We start from the raw sequence: 27,288 nt of genomic DNA on the forward strand, positions 1-27,288 counted from the left end.
TTGAGTGTGCTTTGCACATTCTAGTTGTTGAATGAATGTATGTTGATGGACCAATGGGCTTTATTTGCAGTAAAGTTAGGTAAGACAAATCATGCTTTCTAAAACTCCTTGAAAGTTTTCTTTTGGAGTATTGAGTGATATCTAATGCATCTCAAAAGCATAGAAGGCTGATAATGTCTTTTGAAGTGTACACATTCAGGTTCGAAGGACATTGCTAACTGCCTGATTTATCTCTATTAGCAATTTCTATTTGGTGTCAGCCCTCTTTTTAAATGGTGTTTATTGAATTTACCAAGGACAGTAATTTGTTTATCATTATGATGATTCATTGCCCTAACAGATTGGTGGCTTAATGGTTGTTTTATTTTTTAAAAACAAAGAGGATATCTCTTACGGTGATTGAAGAATTTATATTATTTAGGAAAATATGTATTTAGCAAATGGATGGTCATTGTTATATTTGCAGGGAGGGAAATATATTTTAAATGCTGCAGAAGATTCTTTAAACAAATGTATCCTTTTTGGAATGGGGCCTTGAAGTAAAAATAATATGTCATAATGAAATTAAGAATTTTTAAAGTAGATATTAAATTATTAAATCACCACAATATTTTTTGATGGTAACTTTTTAAAAATATTTATTTATTTGAAAGACAGAGTTGGAGAGGAGGAGAGACAGAAAGAGACCTTCCATCTCTGGTTCACTCCCCAAATGGTCATAACAGCTGAGGCTGGGCCAGACCAGAGCCAGGAGCTTTATCTGACTCTCCCATATGGGTGTGGGGACCCAAAAACCTGGGCGATCTTCTACTGGCTTCTGACGTGCATTAGCAGGGAGCTGGATCAAAAGTGGAGCAGCCTGGACTTGAATTGGCACCCATATAAGATGCTGGACTGCAGACAGCAGCTTAATCACTGTACCACAGTACCAACCCAAATGTTCGTTTTTCAGTTTAGGACTCAATTTAAGAATTAATTGGAGTTCACTCCTCATAGGCTCGTCCACAAACTGGGTTACATTAAGATCTAATTGTGAGTACTACTAGAAATTGATTGAGAAGGCAGACAAGGAGTCACTTTCTATACAACAGGAAAAGATAAAAGAAGAAATTGAAAATTACACTCTCTCCAGACATCAGAGTCAGCTCAGGAGAACCTTGTGTTGTACACAGAATAGGTCTCCAGTATGAAATCCATCTGGTTTTCATTTCCTTGGACCTCATTTTTGCTCATTTCTTCATATCTTGATTAAATTTTCACTTATTTGCCTTGCCTAGTTCTGTTTCTTGGAACTTTCTTAGCATAACAGCCAATTTTCTGTGTCTGTGTTCCTGAGCGCAAGTTCTTGATATATTTTCACATGCTAACTGGGGGGTCGTGGACCACATACACACTGCCTGTTTTGGCCTCTGGGGGCCATGAACATGCAGACTGCCTAAGCCCCTGGCTCCCAGCTGATATCTTACCTTGTGCATATCCAGCTTTAGTATAGATCCTAGTAACCTGTATAATTTCGTAGATGACACGAGCTGCTTCCTCAGAGTTCCCTGGGACTATGCTCTGCTCTTACTCATAATGTATCTGACCTTAGGAAGGCTGGAGAACAGTGTCATGTATCATCTACTTTATTTTATTTATTTATCTTTTCACCTAGAAACCTTTTATTTCAGTTACACAAAATTCATGGTTTTCATATATACAAATTTAGGAACATAGTGATTCGTCCCATCCTGCCCTACCACCCACTCACACTCCCGTACTTCTTCCTCCTCTCTCTCCTATTACCATTCTTATTTTTACAACTATTTATTTTCAATTAATTTTATACTCATAAGATTAACCCTATACTAAGTAAAGAGTTCAGCTAAGAGTACAAAAAAATAACTTCCTCAAGAGTCAATACAAGGGCTGTACAAAATCATCACATCTCAAAGTATCAATTTCATTTCTATAGATTACCTTTAGGCACTTTATTAGTTACCACAGATCAGAGGGAACATATGATATTTGTCTTTTTGCGACTGGATTATTTCACTAAGTATAATGGTTTCCAGTTGCATCCATTTTGTTGCAAATGACAGGATGCTATGTTTTACCACTGTGTACTATTCCATGGTGTACATATCCCACAATTTCTTTATGTAGTCTTCAGATGAACAACATCAGGGTTGATTCCATATCTTAGTTATTGTGAACTGAGCTGAAATAAACATTGGTCTTTATTACTGAGTCAATCTCTGTCTTGGTTATTTGGCTCTTTAGTTTTTCTGTGTCTTCATGGCTCAATTTAGGTAGATTATATGTGTCCAAGAATCTATTTATTTCTTCGAGGTTTCCCAATTTGTTCACATACAGCTCTTTGTAGTAATTCCTGATGATTGTTTTCATTTCAGTGGTACCTTTTGTTACATTTCCTTTTTCTATCTCTGATTTTATTGATTTTCTGGAAATTCATGGGTTGTTTATTTTCATCTTAATTCCTTTGTGGTAAAAGAAGATGAATGGTATGATTTTGATTTTTTTTAGTTTTCCTGAGACTTCTTTATGTTGCTCCCCGTCTTCGTGGAGGAACGACACAGGACCCTGCGCTGTTCTTTTGTCTGCTCGGCCCTCCCCGAGTTTGCTGCTGGTTCTTCCCGGGTTGGCTGCCGTCCCTTCCACCTCTGTGGAAGGGCGGTTCCCCCTGCCGCTTTCCCCATTTCCGCGGGGGAGCGGCACACCGCCGGCCGGCTCTCTCGGGGGCTGCTCAGGTGTTCCTCATAGATAGATGTTCCCAGTGCATGTTGTCTCCTCCTTTATAGTCCTCTTCCGCCAATCCCAACTCTGCTACCCACACGCGGAGTATGCTGCTCTCCTCCAATCAGTAGCAGGTCCTACAGTTTATTGGTTGAACTGGAGGCAGCTGTGTAGAAGCTGTTTCCTCCTCTCCCAGCACCATATTGTGGGAGAGCAGATGCATAGAATAAGTCTTAATTCCAGTAACAGTCTAGTCCGAGTTGCTCCCAGTTGCTCCCCACACTTTATGTCCTAGCATGTGATCTATCTTAGAGAATGTTCTATGTGCTGGTGAGAAAAATGTGCATTCTATAACTGTGTGATGAAAAGTTCTGTAGATATCCTTAGGTCATTTGGTCTATTGTTTCTATTAACTCTGTTGTTTCTTTGCTGGTTTTCTGTTTGGTTGATCTTCCATTGCTGAAAGTGGAGTGAAGTCCCCCATTACTGCTGAATTGGAGTCTATGTCTCCATTTATATCCATTAACTTTTCTCTTAAATAGCCAGGCACCCTGTAATTGGTTGCATATATGTTTATTATATTATAGTCATATCTTCCTGTTGAATTGATCCCTTAATCTTCACACAGTGCCCTTCTTTGTCTCTTTGAACAGTTTTTGTGTTAAAGTCTAGTTTGTCTGATATTAGCATAGCTACACCAGCTCTTTTTTGGTTTCTGTTAACATGGATTTTTTTTTTCAATCATTCCACATTCATTCTGCATGTACCTTTACTGGTGAGGTGTGTTTCTTATAAGCAGAAAATAAATGGGTCTTATTTTTTAATCCATTCAGCCAGTCTGTATCTTTTAACTGGAGAGTTGAGACCATTTACATTCAGGGTGACTGTTGATAAATAACGACTTGTTCCTGCCATTTTCCCATAAATATTTCTATTGTTTACTTTGGATTTCCTTTGTACTTCTTTGTTTCTGTGTGTAACACATCCTTAAGCTGGAGGAGTGGTTAAAGATTCTTTCTTTCTTTTTTTTTTTTTTGAAGTGAGATTGGGACATAGGGAGACAAGAGAGGTGGGCCACAGACCAGCAGGGAGGGCCTGAATCAAGCCTATTAAACAGAGCCCAGACTACATGTCCCAGGCCCTTGCCCACTTTCTTCACCTCACTCCTGAATCTCATAGCTTTTTTTATTTATTTGACAGGTAGAAATATAGTGAGAGAGAGAGAGAGAAAGGTCTTCCTTCCATTGGTTCACACCCCCCCCCCGCCCCGCCAAATGGCCATTATGGCTGGTGCTGCAACGATCTGAAGCCAGGAGCCAGGTGCTTCTTCCTGGTCTCCCATGTGGGTGCAGGGGCCCAAGCACTTGGGCCATCCTCCACTGCCCTCCCAGGCCACAGCAGAGAGCTGGACTGAAAGAGGAGCAACCAGGACTGGAACCCAGCACCCATCTGGGATGCCAGCACCATTGGCAGAGGATTAACCAAGTGAGCCACAGCACCGGCCCCTAAAGATTCTTTCAGTTTCTGTTATGGAAGTTGTTTATTTCACCTTCATTCATAAATGAGAGCTTTGCAGTGTATAGTATTCTGGGTTGACAGTTTTTTTTTTTCTCTTAAGACTTGGAGTATATCTCACCATTCTCTCCTAGCCTGTAGGGTTTCTGATGAGAAGTCAGCTGTAAGTCTAATCGGAGATCTCTGAAAGTAATCTGGCATTTCTCTCATGCACATTTTAAAATCTTTTCTTTATGTTTTACTGTGGAGAGTTTGACTACAGTGTGTCGTGGTGAAGGTCTTTTCTGGTCATGTCTATTGGGAGTTCTATGTAGTTCTTGTACTTGGATGTCCCTTTCTTTCTCTAAATTGGTGAACTACTCTGTTATTACTTCACTAAAAAGGCCTTCTAATCCATTCACTCTTTCTATGCCTGCAGGAACTCATACAACCCGTATGTCAGGTCATTTGATAATATACCACATATCTTCAACACTGTTTTTAATTTTTTGAATTTCATTTTTTTATCTGATTGTAAAATTTCCAAAGATTTGTCTCCAACTGATGCATTCTTTCTTCTGCCTCATGGAGTCTGTCATTAAGGCTTTCTACCACATTTTTTATTTGATCTGTTGAATTCTTCATTTCTAGTATTTGATTTTAATTTCTCTTTAAAAATCTCAATTTCATGGGAAAAAATTTCCATTCATGTCATCTATGGATTTAACTTATGGATTTGCTTCTTATTGCTTATGAATAATCCCATGATTAATCTTGGATTTCCATTTCAGGCATTTCTTCAGTCTTTTCATTTTCACATTCTAGTATTAAAGTGCTGTTTTTGGGGGGAGCGTCATGTTGTCTTTATTATTCTTGTTTATTGGATTTCTGTGTTTATTTTTAGGCATTTGTAGAAATACTTGTTGTTATCCTCTGATGGCTTTTATATTTGGACTATTTCCTCTGTGGCTTAGTGGAGTACCTGCTCTTTTTCTTCAGTGCTCCAGGGTGGGGAGAGTATCCAGGATGACACCCAGATTGGGCGTGGTAGATCTCCTTTTTTTATTATGGGGGGGGTGGTTTGATCAGCTTTGTTTTTGTAGTATCCCACTTCCTCTCTTCCAAGGACCAATGGCAGGGCACTAGCCCCAGAGGGTGCAATATTCATCTGCACGGCCTCAAGAACCACACAAAACGATCCATGAAGTCTTCAGTGTGAGCATGGGTCCCACCTTAATGACCCACCCCAAGCAACCAGGGAGCCATGAGCATGTGGAGTCCCCTAGAGCAACTGCCCATAGACTGAGCCACACCCTGCTCCCACCCACATAGCCGCAGAGGTTTTTACAGTCTCAGCACACAAGGATCCCACAGTCACAGGGAGCTAAGGATCTATTCCATCCTGCCAGTCTGTTCCATCCACAAAGAGGCAGAGATGCTCCCAGAGCCAGCAGCCTGTGGGTGCTCTGCCTAGGCAGTTTGAGCTGCAGAGCCTCTGATGTATTGGGAGAATGAGGTCATATATGTGTACCCAGCCCACTGTCAGTCTTCCTAGCCAGATTCAGGCCTTTGCTCTCTGCTGGTTGCTGGGCACATGGACACAAGCTGGCTCACCTATTACATATGTCCACAATAATGTCCGCCCTCTCTCAGCAAGTTGTGGTACACCATTGTTGGTGGGATAGGGAGAGAGAAATGTTCCCCCTTTTTTTCCCTTTAGGTTGGCAGGTACTCTGACCCCACAGGCTCCAGGCCAGACTCATGCCAGTCTCTCCCCAACAACTATGTCGCCAGTGGCTTGGGCTGCTGCAGTCTGGTCTTACCTCATTCTCCAGAGCTGGCTCTGAGGCTCTTGGCTGTTGGTTTCCTCTGTTGTGTCCTTGCTCGTGCTATGTGTCCACACCCTCCATGTAGATCCACAGTATCCCTGTTCCTTCCTTGGAATTTCTATTGCATTTTCCTCCCTAACTTGTCCCTGAGATTGCACTCTCTCAACTTATTTTTTTTTAACTATCTTCCCCTAGCCTAGAGCAGTAAGCTCCCTCCTATTCTGCCATCCATCCTGCCTCCTGTTTTCAATTATTATTTCATCATAGATTGATTAGGAAAAAAATCGCTATTTACATCTAATTTACATAATTTATTCAAATTCAATTTGCCTGTTTTCCTTTTAAAATATTTTCTATTTCCTTGATTTGGAGGGATTAAATCGTTTATAGTTTTTCACAGAACTCTGCTCCATTTTGTCACAGTGATCCCTCCAGTAAGGGATGCCTTTGTTGTTTACACCCCCATAGCCTGTTCTGTTTTATTAGAATGCCTTCTGTACTCATTCTGAGGTAGTTCTGAAGGTCTTGGTTGAGGGAAGCTAAGGAGAGTTGAACTAGGTTTAAAAATCTAGTTGTACTTTAAAGACACGAAGCATCAATATCCAAAAAATACACCAGGGAAAACAGAATAAATGTGGCAAAGAAATAAAAGTTATGGAAGTCGAGATTGGGGCTATTCTGGTTTTTGAATACAAACCTGTAGGTTTTGGATCTCAAAGTATTTTGATGAAGCTTCTGAGAAGAATTAAAGAAAAATAATTTGAAATGACTCATGACTGATTATTGTTTCTTGAAAGCACATTCTAAGTTTATAAGAGTATGAGAGTGAAGGTAAAACTTAGAATTATAAAATTATTTTTCAAATTCAAAAGCCACTATTCTCAACAATATAAATAAGGTTAATTGGGTTTGATAGAGAAACTAAAGTATTTCTCAATGAATTAAGGATCAGAAATAACATAAAATATGTAAGAAAAGAATATAATGTTTAAAAAAAACCTATGAAAATGTTAGATAGTCTTATATAGTCTTCTTCACCATCATCTAATACAGCATCTTAACCTCATGTATTTTTAATACTTTGCAAAAATTTAAACTAAATATAGAGTAGATCCACTTGTTAAATTTTATGAAGAATAGTTAGAAGATCTATACTTCCTCTAAGTATTAATAAGAATAAACATTCAAAACCAAAAAAACTAGCATTTATTTGGACTTCTTAGCATTTATAATCTTCTATAATATTACACTTCCAATTTTTTTTTTATTTGACAGGTAGATTTAGTGAGAAAGAGAAACAGAGAGAAAGGTCTTCCTTCTATCGCTTCACTCCCAAAATGGCCACCACAGCTGGTGCTGCGCCAATCCGAAGCCAGGAGCCAGGTGCTTCTTCCTGGTCTCCCATGCGGGTTCAGGTGCCCAAGCACTTAGGCCATCCTCCACTGCCCTCCCGGTCCACAGCAGAGAGCTGGACTGGAAGAGGAGCAACCAGGACTAGAACCCAGCACCCATATGGGATGCCAGCACCGCGGGAAGAGGATTAGCCAAGTGAGCCATGGTGCCGGCCCCTCAAATTTTTTTTAATCTCAGAGATTTCGACACGTGATAAAATATTTAATCAAATCCTTTGTTAAAGCGGAAAAATACCAGTACCATGCTGTTTTGATTGCAACTGCCCTGTAGTATGTCCTGAAATCTGGTATTGAGATGCCTCAGGCTTTGTTTTTGTTGTACAAAATTGCTTTAGCTATTCGAGGTCTCCTGCATCTCCATATGAATTTCAGCATCATTTTTTCTAGATCTGAGAAGAATGTCTTTGGTATCTTGATTGGTACCGCATTGAATCTGTAAATTGCTTTTGGGAGAATGAGCATTTTGATGATGTTGATTCTTCCAATTCATGAGCATGGAAGATTTTTCCATTTTTTGGTATCCTCTTCTATTTCTTTCTTTAAGGTTTTGTAATTCTCATCGTAGAGATCGTTAAGGTCCTTAGTTAAGTTTATTCCAAGGTATTTGATTGTTTTTGTGGTTATTGTGAATGGGATTGATCTTAGAAGTTCTTCCTCAGTCATGGCATTGCCTGTCTATATAAAGGCTGTTGATTTTTGTGCATTGATTTTATATCCTGCTACTTTGCCAAACTCTTCTATGAGTTCCAATAGTCTCTTAGTAGAGTTCTTTGGATCCCCTAAATAAAGAATCATATCATCTGCAAAGAGGGATAGTTTGAGTTCTTCCTTCCCAATTTGTATCCCTCTAATTTCTTTTTCTTGACTGATGTCTCTGGCTAAAACTTCCAGAACTATGTTGAATAGCAGTGGTGAGAGTGGGCATCCCTGTCTGGTACCAGATCTCAGTGGAAATGCTTCCAACTTTTCCCACTTTAATAGGACGCTGGCCGTGGGCTTTTCATAAATTGTTTTGATTACATTGAGGAATGTTCCTTCTATACCCAATTTGCTTAGAGTTTTCATCATGAACGGGTGTTGAATTTTATCAAATGCTTTCTCTGCATCAATTGAGATAATCATATAAAACAATGAAATCCGGTCATTTGCAACAAAATGGAGGAATCTGGAAAACATTATGCTGAGTGAAATAAGCCGGTCTCAAAGGGACAAATATCATATGTTCTCCCTAATAGGTGACAACTAACCAAGCACCAAAAAGGAAACCTGTGGCCGGCGCCGCGGCGCACTAGGCTAATCCTCCACCTAGCGGCGCCGGCACACTGGGTTCTAGTCCCGGTCGGGGCGCCGGATTCTGTCCCGGTTGCCCCTCTTCCAGGCCAGCCCTCTGCTGTGGCCAGGGAGTGCAGTGGAGGATGGCCCAGGTGCTTGGGCCCTGTACCCCATGGGAGACCAGGAAAAGCACCTGGCTCCTGGCTCCTGCCATCGGATCAGCGCGGTGCGCCGGCCGCAGCGCGCCAGCCGCGGTGGCCATTGGAGGGTGAACCAACGGCAAAGGAAGACCTTTCTCTCTGTCTCTCTCTCACTGTCCACTCTGCCTGTCAAAAAAAAAAAAAAGCAAACCTGTTAAAGTGAAATGAACACTATGAGAAATGGTGACTTGATCAGCCCTCAACCTGACTGTTGATGAACAACTTAATACATTATCCCTCTTAGTATTTTTTGTTTGTTCTACTTAATACTATTGGTTAAATTCTGTAATTAATACACAGTTATTCTTAAGTGTTGAAACTTAACTGAAAAGTGATCACTGTTAAATATAAGAGGGGGAATAAGAGAGGGAAGAGATGTGCAATTCGGGACATGCTCAAGCTGACTTCCCTCAAACGGTAGAGTTAGAAACATACCAGGGGATTCCAATTCAATCCCATCAAGGTGGCATGTACCAATGCCATCTCACTAGTCCCAGTGATCAATTTCTGTTCACAATTGATCATAATGAAAGGACTAAGAACCAAAGGGATCACATAAACAAGACTAGTGTCTGAAAATACTAGCTGATAGAATAAAAAAGGGAGAGAACGAGATACACAGCAGACTCATAGAATGATGGATGTCCTAAACAGCACTCTGGCCTCAGAATTAGCCCTTAAAGCATGCGGTTCTGGCTGAAAAGCCCATGAGAGTATTTCAGGCATGGAAAGCCAAGACACTCTGGGAAAAAAAAAATGTCCTAAATAAAAGATCTCCGCGAGTGAGATCCCAGTGGAAAGAACAGATCATCAAAGAAGGATGTACCTTTCTCTGAAGGGAGGAGAGAACTTGCACTTTGACCATGACCTTGTCTAAATATGATCAGAGTTGGTGAACTCAAAAGGCTTCCATATCCTTGGCAACTCATGATAAGCGCCTAGGATGATTACTGATGCCATAAACAAGAGTGTCAATTTGTTAAGTCACCAACAGGAGTCACTGTGCACTTACTCCTCATGTAGGATCTCTGTCCTTAGTGTGCTGTACATTGTGATTTAATGCTACAACTAGTACTCAAACAGTATTTTTCACTTTGTGTTTCTATGTGGGTGCAAACTGTTGAAATCTTTACTTAATGTATGCTAAACTGATCTTCTGTATATAAAGAGAATTAAAAATGAATCTTGATGTGAATGGAAGGGGAGAGGGAGTGCGAAAGGGGAGGGTTGCGGGTGGGAGGGAAGTTATGTGGGGGGGGAGACATTGTAATCCATAAGCTGTACTTTGGAAATTTATATTCATTAAATAAAAGTTTAAAAAAAGCTGAGAAATAAAAAGTTTTGGTGTGATCTCTTGTAAAGGTGTGTATTCTTACATCAACTGAATATCAACTTTTTTTTATTAGCTTTGCTACTATATGAATTTGTTAATAAAGTAGGTACTCCTTCAACTTACAGTTATGTTATAATGTTATTGATAATTCAAAAACTTTGTTTAAATGGAAAATATGGTAAAATATGACATATACAAACCATAACTTTAAAAAAAACTATTTACTTAATAAAATACAAGCTGGATCTATTTACCAACCTTTCTCTAAGGTTGATCTCACTGTGAAATTTATCTTTATACTTTTTCCATAAACTACACCATGATATGTGTATTATTTTTGCTTTGTTTATATGCAGATAAAGCAGTGTGTTAAAGATACTTTGGAAATGAGCTGAGTGTAGAATCCTCCTTACAGGATGCTTTACCATATTTTGACTGTTCTATAATATTATTTTGTTTACATTTCAGAGCCCTTGCATAGTTGTTGTTTATATTTATACAGGGATTTTTATACTGCTATAGTGAAATCAGAATCTTATTTTTTTCGTGCTTCTCCTGGTCTCTCATGAGGGTGCAGGGCCCAAGCACTTGGGCCATCCTCCACTGCCCTCCTGGGCCACAGCAGAGAGCTGTACTGTAAGAGGAGCAACCAGGACAGAATCCGGCGCCCCAACCGGGACTAGAACCTGGGGTGCTGGCACCACAGGCGGAGGATTAGCCTATTGGGCCATGGCGCCGACCATTTTTTCCCATTTTTATGTTTAATACATGCTCAAAGATAAAAGACACAAAAATAGTCCAAAGAACTGCCATAAATCTTTTGTCATATTCACCTACATGTACATATACATATTATTTAGCCCTTTACTTTATCATTCCCTCTCCCTGTAAGTGTGTGTATACACAAGTTTACTTAAAAATGTTCGTGTAAAAAGGGAAGTATAAGATAAGTTTATTTTGGCATCGGAAGATTAGCGTTCATTCATAGTGTTTTCATCATACTCATTTCCATGAAGTTTCTAAAGACCCGTTGTATGTTATGTATTATACAATTTCTGTACTTGGCTAAAGTGCTGTCTTCCAGATTTCACCCATATCAAGCAGTTATATTTTTCTTCATAACTCATAATTTGTGGAGTAAGGTGTTGAGAAATATAAGTATACTTTATCATCAGATTTCACCTACTAGTTTTATCTCCCGTTGATGACATGCTAATTCCATCATGCCTTTTATATCATTTGGCATTCTACTATGAGAAAGAGCTTTTCCTTTTTTTGTATTTATTTACATTAATGTGGAAATACAGATTCATGGATTTTTATTTTATTCAGTGGATTACAATCACTTATTGTTTGTATTCATTTTGGCAGGGAAGTTTTCCAGATTTTACCTCTGCAAATCCCTTTGAGCTAGCTATGGGATATCTTGATGTGATAATTTGACATATTCTCAGTGCTAGTCGTTATTTTTTCCAAGGCGCCAGATTTCCTTTTAGCACAAAATGATATTTAAAACCAAGTTAGAGGGACTAGGTAGGTTATGCTACTGCAGAGCTATTGCTACTTTGATTGGACTGAAACACATGTACAATTATATTTATCTAGTAACTGTGATTCCAGACTAAAGAGGTTATTCCAGTCTTTCCATATTTGTAACTCTTCTCCAGTACTGAGAAAATTTTGATATATTTTCTTCTTGGCTCACTCTTGAAATAAAAATTTTATCTTCAGAAATCTAACCAATACCACTACAAAAAACAGACTTACTAACTAGAGTCCAGTATTTGTTTAAAGTTATTTTGTGAGGCAAAATTTATGCATGGAGAAATAATCAGTTATTATAGATACAGTTTGGGAAATACTGATTAATTAGAAAACTTCATAAAGTTTATACCAGTTAATAGGTAGAACATTCCCATAATCCCAGAAAATTTCCTCATGTGTGCTTAACAGCCAACCCACAACCCTCACTGGCAACCTCTTTATGAATTCTACCATAATACATTACATTTGTTTGATCCTTAAACTTCATAAAAATGGAATTATTCAAAACACACTCTACTGTGTCTAGCTTCTTCACTGAATATACTGTTATTTATGTTAATTGTTTTTATGTATCATTAGCTCATTTTTAAAGCATATAGTTGCATTTCATAGTACATCATGATTAATTTTCCCTGTTGATATACATTGGATTATACCTGATTTTTAGCCAATCTTGCATTACCTTTCTCCTGGATAAATACCTAATGGATTTGTGGGGTCAGAGTAAATGTATGCCTAGCTTTATAATAAACTGCTAAATATTTTACAATGATGTTGTGTCATTTTATATTCTTACCAGAAATATGAATATATGAAAGTTCCAGTTGATAAGCATATTATCCAACATTTGATTGTGTCAGCTACAGAGAGGATTTTTGCCATTCTGTTGCTTATGAAATGCTTTGATTAATATGGATCTTCTCCTCCCCCACCACCCATTTTTTTGGTTAGTTGGGCCAATGATGTGTCAGTTTTATTTACTTTTTCAAAAAATCAGCTATTCATTTCACTGACCTTTTGTGTCATTTTTTGTTTTCAGTTTTGTTTAATCTCTAATTTTTATTATTGCCTTCCTCCCGTTAACTTTGTTTTTATTCTTGTTTTTCTGGATCCTTGAGATGAATCATTAGATAATATATTTGATGCCTTTCCAATTTATTGATGTAGGCACTAATTGCTGTAAACTTTCCTCTTATCACTAATTTACTGTATCCCATATGTTTTGATATGTTGTCTTGTCATCTTCATTTCTCAGAATTTTTTTATTTTCCTCTTGATTTCTTCTAAGACCTTCTGTTCATTCAGGAGCATGTGGTTTAGTCTACCTGTGTTTGCATATTTCGTAGTTTCTTAACTTGTTCATTTTCAGCTTCATTCCAATGTGGTCAGAAAAGATATAGGGTACAGTTTCAACTTTTTTGAATTTGATGAGACTTGTTTTATGGCCTAGTATATGATCTATCCTAAAAAAAGTTTCATGCCTTGATGGAAAGAATATGTATTCTATAACTGTGGGATAGAATGTTCTCTAGATACCAATTAAGTCCATTTGGCCATGAATTTTTTGTCTTTATCTTCTCTGTGCCCTTCCCCTGAAGTCTGTGGTCTTACAGTATTGTAGCCAAGTTTCAAAAGATCAATATTTTCATGATGTATCATTTTCCAATTCATTTCCTCCCCTTCTTCCCCTGACTTTTTAAAGCAGGTGGTGTATTTTACTGATTTTCTATTATGCTTCCTCTGTTCACATTTTGTTTTATCTCTTTGTCCTATTTTAGTAGTTGATCTGGTTACTATAATAAACATCTTTAAGTGATCAGCATTAATATTCAAATAATATTTGACTATTTCATAAGAAGTAAAGATATCATAAGTCCATTTATGCTAACAGATATTTTATTGTCATATATTTCACTATGACTTTGCTGTGAAACTCCAAATCACTTCATATTTTGTATTTAAACAGTTATAGGTCTATTAAAGAAATTTAAGAATAAAATAAATGGTATTAAGTAGTGGTCCTTTACATTTGTGCAGATATTGGCCTTTTATGGAACCCTTCATTTCATTCTTAACATCTGAGTCTTTGTGGTGTATTTGCCCTTCAAATTGAAGAAATATTTGCATGGTTGTGTGTGTGTGTGTGTAAAAGCACACACATATATTGACTGATGCTGTCCTACTTTTTGAGAATATCTTTATTTCAGCTTTATTTTAGATGGGTAGTTTCCTTGGATATAGAATTCTGAGTTTAAAGAGTTTTTTTTTTCTTTAAGCAATTTAAATGTGATAGCTAGTCTCCTTTGATGAGAACTTAGACATTACTCATTTAAATTGTTCCTTTGCATGTAATGTGTCACCTTTTGTCTGTCTTCTTTAAATTTTACCATTTATGTTTGGCTTTCAGATGTTTGACTACAATGTGTGGTTATATTTCTTTGCATTCTCCTGCTTTGGGATTTCTGAGCCTCTTGAGTCTATAAGAAATGTTTTCATCAAAATTTGTAAAAATGTAACCATTTTTCATATTTTTACTCTCTTTCACTGTATTCTAGTTTCTATGACTAATCTCACACACACACACACACACAATCACTTGATATTGTTCCACAGGTTACTAGTCTATTTTGTTTTTTCCATATGTTTTATCCTTTTTCTCCTGATGATATAATTGCTGTCAATATATCTTCAGTTTGATGAATTAATTTTTAATCTCCCAATCTATTAAACCTATCCACTCCTTTCAGATATTACAGTTTACATTTCTGGACTTTCTGTTCATTGTTTTGAAATAGCTTCCATTTCTCTCCTGACATTCCCTAATAGTATACTCATTATGACCATAGTTTTCTTTAAACTTTTTGAACTAATAGCTGGTCTGAAATTTGTGCTTTGTTTTGTCATTATAAGAGTCATTTCAAAGTTGAAGTCTATTGTTAAACATGGGTTACATTTCACTTTTTATTATTTAGTACCATCTTGGAGTTATGTGTTGTAAAGGCTCTCTTTGTTATTCCCTCTTTAGAGTGGTTCATCTGTTGTAGTAGGAACTTAGTTACTTCTCAGGGAGTGAAAGTCTGTCTCCCTGAAATAGGCAGCAGCTGAAATCCCTGTTGAATTATTTTAGCCTTCCTTTTGTTGCTCCTGGTGTATTTCTTGCACATGCATGTCTGGAGTTCAGTCAAATATTTAAATACAGTTTTAATTCAGATTTTGGAGCTCCTCTCTGATTCTTTTCTGGGATTCTTTCCTAAATTCCCAGTCACTCAACAGCCTAAAACTTCCTATTTAACTCCTAAAGCCAATAGGATTAAGACTCCCCTTGAATTCTAAGTATTCTAGATTGTGAGAATTGAGATGTAACCTTGGTGAATAGGAATTTAATTGCTCAAAAAATAAAACTGTCTTATTTCAAGACTAATACCAATGCCTGCTTTATACTTTCATCCCTCATAAACTTTAAAAAAGGGGGAATTCACATAGTCCATGAAAAAAATCTACTTAGTGCTGTTGATATTAGAATTTATTAACATTTATACTAATCAAATGAAGGTAGTGATAAAATTTCCATGACATTGAAAATTATGTTTGAACTTGGAAACCTGAAGTGTGAATTATCTGTGGCAGGAAATCAAAGGGTATCATTGCAGGTGAAATTTTAGTTTAAAAAAATAGAATTAACATTCCGCTATTCTATTTATTTTTAATGATAGAAATTAGTATGTCCATTAAATTAGCAACTGTGAATGTGCTTTGCACTACTAAATGTGTTTCTCTGTATGAGCACGTTGCAGTTGTACTGATTGAACTATTAAACTAACAAAACAAAGATAAGTACTCTTTATAATTCTTTAGAACAATTTCTACTCAATATAAATGTTACACAATCACTAAAGATTATCTGTGTTACTTGCTGTAACTAAACAAAGGTAACAAATTACATTTCTTCAATTATATTGTTTATATATAATCCAAATTAATTTTTAAAGTAGCACAAAATATATATCAGGAACAGGAAAAGTTCAGAAATTCATGGTTCTCATTATGGAGTTTTAAGGAATATACTCTATTCCTTCAATTAACATGGATTAAAGAGAATTGTTCATATCTATTCACTACTTATTTATTGTATTTTAAAGAGACATTTGAAAACTTGCCATGGAATTTGAGCTCAGAGCAGTTACCTTTTCTTTCTTTTTTTTTTTTTTTTGCTAGATTGAGTGAAAAATCATGGCTAAAAAAGTTCAGAAAAAAATTGGCAGGATCCAATTTGTCTTTCAGATGGAGCTGCATTAAGTCACGTATTTACTAAACGTAGTTATTTTGAGTATTTACCCTTGGAAATGCTCTGTATTAGTCAGCAGATGGCATGCATTGTACATTAACTATTCCACCCTAATATCACATATACTTCAGTACAGAAAGCATCTGTTTTTCTCAAAAAGACATATTATCCCTTCATTTGCAGCTCAGTGTTAATTTGTGAATTATTTAGTGATAATCAAAGAAGGTGATACTTCATCTGGATTTAGTTTGTAGAGAAGATTCAATTAAGTATAAGGTAAGGTAAAAAAAACAATTAGCAATTCCTTAGTGAGCTTCAGCATCTAAGTGAAAAAACCTGAGCTATTATTTTCCTGCTTTGGCTAGAGTCTTCACAGGAGGACAGAAGGCTTTTGCATGCAGTTTCCATGAATTTCAGAAATATAAAGGCCATTTCCTGGTATGTATATGTTTGCACATAAATTCAAAATCTAACATACAAGGAAGTCAGGAAACATGGATAACTAAATTCTCTTCTCAGTCACCTATCTGAAATAATGCTGTAAAATCCTAATTGGAAAGTGTCGTCATGTTTAAAGACAGGCAAGTGTTCATGGACTTCCATTTGAGTGGCTTCAGAGGACGATTTGGCTAGTGATACTGTAATATGATGCATAGCCTAGCATATTTCATATCAAACTGATAACCACCTGTCAGCCTGGCCCAATGCCTATTACCAAGGTATCAGGTCACTCTGTAGGGCCTGAGTTGTCAAAGTTATCTCCAGGGAGCTAAGTTCCATGATAGATGAGAGATTGAATACACAGGGAAATAGCAACACAAACTGCATATACTGCACCGATCAAAATGGAGAGATTAGGCTGTGTCTCCCTTCTTAACAGACTTTTTAAAATGTATTAACTATAGAGTGATTTTTTTTTAACTGAGACTAATGCCCTTTTAACTGTGATTTTGCAGTAGGACCAATTGTATTTGGAGGATGTACAATAACTATGTAGAAAAACTCTTACAAGTTAGGTCTAAGTTTCATGTGTAGTAATGTCTCCGTTTTCAAAAGAGTAAAATAAATCAAAACCGTTACTTTGGTGTCTAATTCAGTATCGGTGTTTGGAGTTGTAGGAGATCAAGGACATTGATGAAAATGTTACTTAACTTGTTTGCTAGTTTTCCAGGAGACTTTAGAAATGGCAAGTAATGAGCCAAGAAGAAAGAGCTTTCCAAAGTTACCATGTGGGTGGGATCTCGGTTTGGTTGTAGGAGTCCCCTGTGGGACAGCCATTCTGGCTGCTGGCTACCAAAAATGCTAAAAGGAGCACAATGGTTTCTGTCATTGATAGATGACTGCATTTTGCCGTCCAATTTTTTCATGCTGTGGACTGGTGGAAGCATTTTGTTGGAACGGGTACTCCTTTTGAATCTTTTTCTTAGGGATAACTGAGGAGTTATTGGTGCTGAGGAGATACGTATGAACCACACAAAACTTCAGTTGTTCCATGTACCCAGTAGACCTAATCTGTGTTTCTAAAATGAGTCCTCTGTACTCAAAGGTCAGAGCTCTATTCTTGTTTGTCAGTTGGCTCACATTGCAAGTTTCCTCTGGCCTAAGGCACCACTAATTCAACAGCTTAAGGAATCATGTCCCTGTTTTAAAGGAATTTGTCACACTCTGGTACCTTGAGGTTATTAAGTAATTCAGGAAAACCTGTTTTCATTGGCAAGTAAACTGACGTGTAAAAAAAAAGAAAGTCGTCAATTCCCTCTCTCACTGACAGGAAATGGATGCCATGAGTCTGCTTCACTGTAATGACAAGAGATATAAAAATCAAATTGTCACTCCTGCCTGGTAGGATGTAGGTGACCTGTGGCCAAAGGCAGGTCGTTATACCCGTAGGTGCCAGATACTCCAGGTTTTGGCAGCAGGCCTGCCTTATGCTCAGAAGCCAGCTGGCTGGGTTTTAGAGAAAACCAGGGAGATTTTAGCTAATTGGGGGTTAAAATATGGCTACACGAAAGATACATGTGAAAACAATGTCTTTTTATCATTAAATATGAGAATAACAATTTTGGTTGAATTAGGCAAATACAAAATGCATGTTTCACATTCTCCTCACCCTCAAAACTGCCTTGGTAACCCCCTACTCAGCAAATGCACTAGGCAACATATGATCATGTCACTCTGTCACCTAGTCTCCTTCTCAATGAAATTCAGGTGTCTAAATAGAAGGGAGTGATGGCAGATTTTCCTCCTCTTTCAGCAGAAAGCCAAGGAAATGCTTTCAGAAAGATGAAAACTACACTTTTGTGTCATCACAAATCATCTGTATAACACTCGATGCACAAATATTGAACCTCTTTGTGTCGGCTGTTTATTGCTAGGGTTAGGACAGTAATATGTTTTCTATGTCAATACTTGATTAGGTGAAAAATTCCCTGCACATTGAAGCTGAGTTTCTTGTGAAAAATGGATTGTGTTGAAGATATAACAGAAGCCCTTGTGAGATAATTAATGTTGTGTAAGAAAAATCAGCATTTCACATGACGGTAGTAATGGACTTAAGGTTTATATGTAATATGTGTTCCAGAAACTTCACAGATTTTAAGTAATCCTTTAGTTGATATGCATGCACCAAATCTGGGTCAAGAAGAATCCTTTTTAACAGTTATAAATATGTTATAATGAAATTAGTCTTCATTTATTACACAATTACTATGTACTAGGCACTTGTAAAGTTCTTCATGAATTCTTTCTGACAGTATCATAATATCCTGCAAGATATTCTGATTTTACATATAATTAACCTGAAGTCAGGATCTGAATCAAACATATGGGCTCCCTAATTCAAAATCAGATATCATTCTTCTATGTTTATCTCATTTTTGTTTTGAAAAATAGATTCATTTGTTTATTACTTATTTACTTACTTATTTGAAAGGCAGACTGACAGAAGGTGAGGGATCTTCCATCTCCTGGTTCATGCCCCAAATGGTCACAACAGCCAGGTTTGGGCCAGCCCAAAATTAAGAGGCAAGAACTCCATCCTGGTCTCCCACATGGGTGGCAGGGGCCCAAGTAGTTGGACCATCTTCTGCTGCTTTATCAGGCGCAGAAGCAGGAAGCTAAATCAGAAACAGAGTAGCCAGAACTTCAACCAGTCCTCTGATGTGAGACGTTGGCAGTCTCCCAAGTGGTGGCTTAACCCGTTGCACCACAGTGCTGGACCTGTAAATCAGTTTTAAACATACATATTTTGGTAGTACCCTAAATTCACTTTATGTATGCAAAGTGCTCTCAAAAGCCCATGGAAATGGAGCTGGCATTGTGGTGCAATGGGTTAAAACACTGCCTGAAACACCAGCTTCTCATATGGGTACAGCTTCGAAATCCAGCTGCTCTTCTTCCAATTCAGCTCCATGCTAATGCACCTGGGAAAGCAACAGAAGATGGCCAGAGAACTTGCACCCCTGCCACTCACATGGGAGTCCAGCACGAAGCTCCTGGTTCTGGCTTTGGTCTGGCCCACCCCCTCGACTGTTGTGGCCAGTGCATGGAAGAGCTCTCTTTCTCCTCTCTCCTCTATTTTGCCTCTTCCTTCTTCCCTCTCCCTCTCTGTAACTCTGACTTTCAAATAAATAAAAAGTATTTTTAATAAGTTCACAGAAAAACTGAATTAAAATACAGTTCCATTCTCCATAAAGTTTTTGAAGTTCACTTGTGTGGGCTGTAAAATTTGAGTTTTCCATCTCTATGATCAGCATCATTGCTTAAGTTACTACTTAAGCTGTTAAAATATGCACCAATTCTTTTGTTTTAATGATGCCATTGGAATGTACTAGTATTTTTTTAATTGCCCAGAAAAGTACATTGTTTGCTTTGCTATGAAAATGTAAGGCAATGGAAGAAATTTATTCTCAAAAAATGAAATTGCCATACTACATTATACATTGTTTTAAGAAGGCTGGCAGATAATAACATCTTAACATAAGGGAATTAGTATTGAGTTAGTATTGATGGGTAACAGTCTGAAATATCAAGACTTCTGCTGAATTTTTAATTTTATCAGAGTGCCACGGTTTGGCTCTGCTCCTGATTCTAGCTTACTGCTAATGCATACCCTGGTAAGGTAGATGGTATTTCAAGTGGTTGGGTCCTTGCCATGTACATGGGAGATGCATATTGAGTTCCTGACTCATGCCTGACCTAATGTTGCATGCATTTGGGGTGTGAATCAGTGGATAGGATCCACAAATTTCCCTCTCTTTCCTGCCCCATCTCGCTCTCCCCACCCCTCCTTCCCTCCTTCTCCCTCCCTCTCCATCCTTCTCCATCCCTCCCTGACTTTCAAATGAATAAAAAGATACACATAATCAAAATTTAATAGTTAACTCTTCAGAACTCAGAACATCATTGGCTACCATCACTTTTCTACAGCTCTGCCTGCCAGGCTGGCATATTTTAAGAGCACAACTCATAATAGAACATCTATGTCATGAATGGATGTATTAGATGAAATCTGATGCATATTAATAAGTGAGTATTGAAAATATTTCAAGTGAATAGAAAGTATTGGAGTTCCAAGGTGGAGGGTTTCATTGGAGTGAACACATGGCAATGCTTCCTTTGAATTAAAGAAAACATAATATTAAGTTAGAATTTTCCAAAATGTCTTGATAGGAACATAGCGTTTTCCCTCTTGCATGATTTTTGAGTGTAAAGTATTTAAAGATAGGGTTTTTGTTTGTTTTGTTTTAAGTCTTTCCAATGCTGCCTTAAAACAAACAGGTCAACATTTAGCTTGGTATTCACACTGACCTATCATTTGGCAACACTATCATTACCAGGAAAAGAATAATATACCCACTTACTACTTTTTAGCTCCAGATATACTTTATACTTGACTGTATTTATGGCAGTTATTTTTCCCAACATTATGAGTGTGTACTTTCTTCCTTCTTTCCTACCCACTGTCTATGCTCTACTTTTGCTTCCTTTCTTATCTGTTAAAATGTTCCCGATCTTCATTGTTCATAAGCTATATATTCCAAAGAGCCTTTGTGGATAACTTAACATGTTGTGTGTGATCATTTCTTTCTTTTTGGAGCTTTCATGTATACAAATTCTCTATCTCATAATTGCTCATCCATCTTAGCATTTTGCTTTTGTTATTATGGTTAATATGATGGCTTTGTGGTTCCTAGATTCTATGCTGTCTCTTCTTTATGAAAATTAATGAAAGTGATTTTTATCTTTGTAGTTCCTGGTACCCTTCCTATTTTTCTGTTAAAAACAGCCTCAAAGTATTGCATTTGCTGCGTTTGCTAGTTCTGCCTGTGCTCTGGGAATTGTTTTTGTATCCTTTGAGACTTGCACTTGTTCTCTCTTATCTTGTCACCTTTCATGAACTTCAAATGCCTCTTGACCATGCTTACTTTATTCTTTTTAGTTTGAAGATCATGGTCCTTGATAGCAAAGATTCAATCAAAATAAATGTTGAGAGATTCTGCATCCTCAGATGAAACCACCTGCTTCCAGACACCATGTTCTGCTCTAGATTTATCGTCTTCTTTTTAGCCCCTAGTATTTTAAGTTAAACACATTCTGAGCTTTAACTTTCCAAGATATATTTTATCCTTTAGTGTGTACCTTGTGGTTTGTAATCTCTACCAGATCACAGTGGCTCTTACTCCCAACTTTCTAGAGACTGTCTTCCTGTTTTCTATATCTGCTTTCAGGCCTCACACATTTCCTTAAGTTCATTTGGAAATTGTCATCCAATTTAGTCACTTTGTTCGCAATTTTATCTATTTTACTTTATTTCTAGTTGATGGAATTTGGCAGTTTTCCATGCTGTCTCTTAATGTTGAAGTAATAGAATTATCAGCATTGAAAGTCAGGAATTTATGTGATTTCTTTCAGATGACCAAGTGTTGTTAGGTTGTATCTAAGTTCTGAAATCTGTATTAATGAGATCACTTCTCTGTCCCTGTCATCATGGAAGTAACACTGTTTTAGATTTCAATCCTTTCCTCATGTTGAGAAGACATTTCTATTCTCTTATATCTACAATCCTTTACCTTGTATTTTGACTTTCTTTCTCTATACTCAGTGTTTCTTCTCCTCAAGACTTATTCAGAAAATATATTTAGAGTCCCATTATATCTAGTGCTTAATTTCTTTCTTGCCTTTTCAATCAAACTTCCAAATGAAATAAGTTCTAATTATTGTCTTTGTAATTTTTCAGTTGCTAATTTATTTCTCACTTTTTACAGAAAACAATCAACATCATTAATTCCAGTGACCACTTGTCTGTCCTTATTTCTTCTTAAAATTCTATCATAGATATCTGTGTACTATTACAATTTGTTTTCTTTATATCTGTCTGCCACTTCTTTTAATCCTCAATGTGATTTTCTCTTCCTCTGAATGCTTAGATTACTTGCCCATAAGGTAAGATTACATCCTTACAAAATGTTTATTCTCATGATAGATATTCTTCCAGGGAAATCTTACCCATATGCCTTGTTTCAACAAGTTTCTAAATGCGGATGAATTCCTAATATATACATTGAATCTATAATTCATTCCAGATCTTCAGATTCCTATATCCACCATCTACTGGATTTGCTTCTTCCAAATGTTCTTCACACTTCTAAAGCCAAAATTATTGAATCATTGATTAGTCACTATCCCAATGTTCTTTTTTTTTTTCTTTTTGTCTTCTGTGACTTTCATGCTATCGAGATTTAAAGCATGGCCTAGATATCTCCCTTGCTTCCATCAAAACACTACTTTCTTTTTTTTTTTAATTTATTTGACAGGTAGAGTTATAGACAGAGACAGAGAGAAAGGTCTTCCTTCCATTAGTTCACCCCCCAAATGGCCGCTACGGTGGGCGCGCTGTGTCGATCCGAAGCTAGGAGCCAGGTGCTTCTTCCTGGTCTCCCATGCGGGTGCAGGGCCCAAGTACTTGGGCCATCCTCCACTGCCTTCCCGGGCCACAGCAGAGAGCTGGACTGGAAGAGGAGCAACCAGGACAGAACCAGCACCCCAACCAGGACTAGAACCCAGTGTGCCGGCGCCGCAGGCAGAGGATTACCCTAATGAGTCGCGGCATTGGCCAAAACACTACTTTCAATTGTTATTTGAAGATACTAATTTTATCTTTAATGGGAATTCCATGTCCTCTAGTTCTGTGGAAGCCATGGTGGTACATATGCATGTGTTGAGAATAGGAGGATGGAGAGCACATAACAGTGATTCTATGTCTGTAAAAATAACTGTCTGGATATGGGATATTATTTAACACCAAATATTTTCCTTCCATCATCTCTTATAGTCATGTGATTGCACTAATGCATTTTGGTGGAGTTATAGAGCCATTACTGACAGTTAGTTTTAGTGATGATGTACTAAATAAGTGACAGGCCAGTATATACTCCTTCCAACAGCAATGAAATACAATTTAGGGTTACTGTTTTACAGATTAAAGAAAATGGACCTGGAAAGGATAATTGGCTTTCCTAAAGACAATTAGTGTTTGAAACCAGGAATCTGGATTCCAGTGTCCACACTCTTTCCATTGGAGCATATAGCTTGTTTGTAGATTTTTTTTTTTTTTGACAGGCAGAGTGGACAGTGAGAGAGAGACAGAGAGAAAGGTCTTCCTTTGCCGTTGGTTCACCCTCCAATGGCCGCCGCGGCCGGCACACCGCACTGATCCAATGGCAGGAGCCAGGTGCTTATCCTGGTCTCCCATGGGGTGCAGGGCCCAAGCACCTGGGCCATCCTCCACTGCCTTCCCGGGCAACAGCAGAGAGCTGGCCTGGAAGAGGGGCAACCGGGACAGAATCCGGCGCCCCGACCGGGACTAGAACCCCGTGTGCCGGCGCCGCTAGGCGGAGGATTAGCCTAGTGAGCCGCGGCACCGGCCTTGTTTGTAGATCTTAACAACAAAAATCCTGCAAGCAACCTTTGGTTCATTGATGGATTTGAGCATTTGCACCATTATGAAAGAGGCATTATCACTTACCACAAAACTCTTAATCTACTGCCTCAGACAGATATCAGTATCTGTAAATATTGTTCAGAATCACCCACAAGTACAAATCATGGAGCCTGTGATGCTATGATATTTAAGGATACAGTGCCAAAGTAAATCTTTTATTTGTGGATATGTTAGATTCACCGTGAAAAAGTTAATGATTTTTCACTGTAATTGTCAAAGAGTGATTATTACCTGATTATAATCAAATGCTGAGAAATATGAAGCTTTCAAATCCATTTCAGATTATCAAGTATCAAACATTTTTTAAATCAACAGATTTCATAAAAGGAGATAAGTTGATCATTGGTGAAAAAGCAGAAATTAAAACACCATTTTTACATGGGTTAGTAAAATATAGAGTCAACAATACTTAATAAAGTATTTGCAAACATCACTAGCTTGTAGTGAATATGAGGTATTCTGCTCATTAAAATAAGCAAGAAAATATGTGAAATAAAAAAATGGTTTTTTTGGTGGCACATGATTAGTATGTCTGTAACCACCTAACACTCATAACAAATTAATGATTAATAGCATCAATTGTTGAGGGGAGTTGCTCAGTTTGTATTTAAAATGAAATAGCTGTTGTAAAATGAATTGCAATTTGTTGCAGAGAGTATTTCATAGTTCTTTGGGGAGCTGGTTTGGCTATTTCTCCAACAGAGTTGTAGCATTGCACAAATTGATTTAGAGATGCATTTAACCTGCTATGAAGGAAACATACTCTTGATGGCAGTAGAATTCTTGTCATAGACTTTCCAAGTATATGGCATTATTTCAATTTCAGCTTTTTATGGTATATACCTCTGCTGTGTGGGCAGCCAAACAACACCTATAAGATTGGTCCCTGTTAGGAGAGCATGTAGATTGAAGCTGCAATTTAAAACAGTAACAATTGATAAACCTTGGTTGTACAGTGCTGTCAGCATTTCTTTATTTTAATAATGTGGGAAGAGTGGCATTCACATTTCAATTTCTGAGTGTGCTCAGTCCAAGCCCACCCTCACACGTGGAATTCCTCTAAATAAACTCAATTCTGGTAATCATCTGACTAATTAGCAAGTGTTTCTTCCTGCCTGAAACTAAGTGGGTGCAATGGAGGATGGATTAATCTTTAAATTCCGTTGAATACACATCTGCTGTCTTTGCTTTCTGATTTTTTATGTCACTAGCATAATTAAAAATAAAAATGTATTGCTATGTCAGTAGAGACAAGCTGGTTAAAAGAGTGAAAAGAAACATAATCAACTAACAATAATGCTAAAGAAATATTTCAATATTTATGCAGAATTTATGCTTTAGGTAGAAATAAAAATGTATATATAGGAACTCTGCATAATTTCTTATATTTTTATCTTTCTCTGTGCCCAGAATTCTTCCTCCCCTTTGCTACTGTGTTATAGCTCATTATTTTCATGATAACTTATCAGGCAATCCCACAGTACAGATATTTCTCCTCTGAACTTGTACTTTTAAAAGTATATCACACATTTGGTATAGCCTTATCACAATCCTATATTTTTCATTTTATAAAATAGTGGATTTACATAAATTCTCATGTATTTGGCTTAATTCACAATTATAATTCCCTTGAGGGTGGGTTTGTGTTTTGTTATTTTTAGCATGGAAATTATATTTAGCACTCTCAATAATTCTTTATAGTTTATGTCTGTTTAATATTATAATCTGTATTTTAATCAAATGGCATCATCACAATATGAATTATCAAATATTAGGCTGTAGCCATTGCTATATTATGACTAATACAATATTAATTTTTTGTCACTCAACAAGCAAGGTTATGTCCTTATTACCCTGATTCTCATCCCCACATGATTCTCCATACCCACTAATCTCTCCCCATATGCCAAACCCTACCTTCCACAAACTTTGCACTAGTATTTCTGGCCTTCATATTATTCCCATTAATAAAATTTCACATCATGAATACCTATATATAAAACATTTCTTTAAAATATCACCTTCATCTTTCCCCTGAGAATACTGCTTCCTATGCAGCTTCCTTCTTTGCTGGTTATCTAGTATTTCATAAACATGTTGATTGTACCCTAATCGTAGAGATAGGCACATTCCTCATTCCTATCTAGTACTTCCCAAACACTCTTCCTTTGTCCCCATTAAACAGCCCCCACCACCCCACTAATATATGTTCTTCTCACTGTTAATTCTAGTTGCTTTGGCCATAAACCTCAGAGTTAGTTTTTATTTTCCCTTTTTTTTTTTTCACAATTGTACTATTGGTTTTACTGTCCATATTTATCAGCAAGATGGCTGGCTATAGATTGAATAAGATTTGGCTTCCAAATTTATACAGACATTTAATCTTCAAAATCAGAAGTTAACAGTACTAAGAGGATGGAGACAGCCCAGTTAGGTATCTAAGAGGTGGCTTAATGGGTGGTCCATATGCCATTAAGAATATGCTTCAGAAGATAATTCTCACAAGAGGTTGGTTATAGAAGCCAAATTAAGCCTTGCCACACTCTCTGTTTACTGGCTTGCTATGTGATCTCTGCATATACTCCACTATTGCTGTCCTTGGATTTTGCTGGACAGCTAAACCATTGGACCCTACTCTTTATGAATCTCAAAAACTGTGAGCCAAAATAAACCTTCTTCTTTCATAAGTGTATTGTGTTATGTATTTCATTGTAGTAGCAGAAAGCCATCAAATGTAATGGGAGAATAAGTTTCCAACACTTGTCCCTTCACAGAAACATCAGACTGAATAGCCATCCACCCATAAAATTACCTTCTTAAGAGCTAAGGAATACAGATGAGGGAATAAATCACTTGAATGAAGCACAGAAATCGGAGAAGAGGTACTCAAGAGGATAAGAAGGACAGTTCCACATGACCTACATCACCCTTCACCAAGTCTGCACAGTGAAGCATGGAGAGACATACCCACTGTATGAGAGAAGGGGAATGGAGTAAGTACCTAATGTCCTTGTTGCCTCTGTACCAGGAAAACCCCAGTGAATCATGGCACCAGACAGCTCCCATGTATCCAAATTACAGGCCATCTACAAAGTGCCAGGCCTACCCTTGAAGATCCAGGCTCCAGTCTACCCCCAGGCTCCAGGCCTGCTCCTATGAACACAATCTTTATATTTTCCC

Source organism: Oryctolagus cuniculus, chromosome X (assembly GCF_964237555.1).
Source record: "Oryctolagus cuniculus chromosome X, mOryCun1.1, whole genome shotgun sequence".
NCBI lineage: Eukaryota > Metazoa > Chordata > Mammalia > Lagomorpha > Leporidae > Oryctolagus > Oryctolagus cuniculus.